A 1,719-nucleotide genomic window follows, 5' to 3' on the forward strand; every position below is an offset into this window, starting at 1 on the left:
TCCCTTTAGCAGTGTCTTCTAGGGTGCCAGCACCTCACACGAGATTGCAGTAGTGCAAGAGCACTGCTGAATACTTCCCCTCATCAGCAGTGTGACTACACATGGATCTGCATCTGATAACATTTCCAGGGGCACTGAAAAGAGAATTAACTCCATTTACACCGTATAGAGTGGAGTACAGTGGGATTCCGACCTTGGCTAGGGACTGTGCTAGAAATCAACAAGAGTCTGGTGTAATGTAAAAACAATGTAGGGTGAATTATCCAGACAGCTTGGACCTTGCATTTTGCTGATGAAAGATATTGTTTTGGAGAATATAATGCATAGGGTGGAGTTTTCCGGATTTTCTAGTACAATAACTCCAGCAGAAAGAGTTTTTAATATTAACCTTCTTCTTCAATGTTAGAAAGTGCTGGGTTATCACAAGGTAAAACTACGAAGCAAGTTTTATTCCCCCCGGGTAATTAAGATGACTTCCCAATGACTGATGCCATTCACAGACGTGGGCTGGGTCCCATGCTATGTTCTACTGATCAGAAACAATGGAGGTTCCAGAACTTCATGAGTCACAATATGTCGTGAAGGTTGTTTTAAACAAATAGACTTTGCAAGTGCCAGAGGCTATCAGCAGGCACCCAGTCAATGGAAAGTGGCACCTTTGCGGGGAACAGCAGTTTGTCTGTGCAGCTGGAGGTTGGCTGTGTTCACTACTGCAGCGTCTTATGTTAGACATACAGATATATATACACTGGATAGCTGCAGTCCTATAAAGTTCGGGGCTTACTGAGGTCCAGCAGGGAGAATAGTGACTTCCTGGGTGTTATTACTCACTGTTATTTTCATTTAAGTCTTCATGGCACATCTGGATGCTGTATAGGACAAAGGTACTAAAACAATCCCTGTCCCAGGCCGAAGGGAAGCAAAGGAAGTGGTGGGGATTGCTAGGAAGAAATCAGGTTAGAAAAGTCCATTTGTTCTCCCTGTCCCCCTCCTTCTCATTTCAATTCCTGTCTCATTCAAAGCATGACGATTTCCCATCAAAACCACACATTTCCAAATAGGTATGACAAATGTCTCTAGGTTAGTTTGGGCCCTACAGCTGACCTGAAAACCTTAGAAATGTTATGTGACCTTCTGGGAAACTGATGTGATCTTGGAGCGAAGTCAGATGATTTCCATACACTTTAATTTGCGCTCTAAACTTTTTGCTCAGCTATAAATACAGTAACATTATATTTTTGGGCATATCTGCCTTCCTTGTTCCAGGCAGAGAGTGTTGAGTGTGAGAAGAGCATCTGATGCTTGTTTTTTAGAGGTCCATGTGAGTTAAGAGCTCCTTTTAAAAAATTATGCACTGTAGAGGACTGAAAGCAGCTGACCTTTCTGCACATTAGCATTCTGCGCTGGTAAAAGAGTGAGTGCTATTTAAGGGTGTCACAGGAAAGCAAGAAAGAGGGAAAGTTGTTCGTAGGTACTTAAACAATGATTACACAGTAAATGGATCTCTCAGCAAATACTGGAAGTATTTCTAATGCTAGTGGTTTTCCTCTGCAGCATGACAGTTTTTCAGATGAATTAGACTGCAACAGTCACCAGATGTGATTGCTTTCCAGAGCCATTTTTAAGACAACCCTACAGAAATTCTCTGTTTTTTTTTTTTCAAGCTCCCTTTCAAGCTCCCTGCCTACAACAGGAACTTGTATTCTCTCTTCCCCCCCC

This window comes from Charadrius vociferus, unplaced genomic scaffold (genome assembly GCF_000708025.1).
Source record: "Charadrius vociferus isolate BGI_N301 unplaced genomic scaffold, ASM70802v2 scaffold2, whole genome shotgun sequence".
Taxonomy (NCBI): domain Eukaryota; kingdom Metazoa; phylum Chordata; class Aves; order Charadriiformes; family Charadriidae; genus Charadrius; species Charadrius vociferus.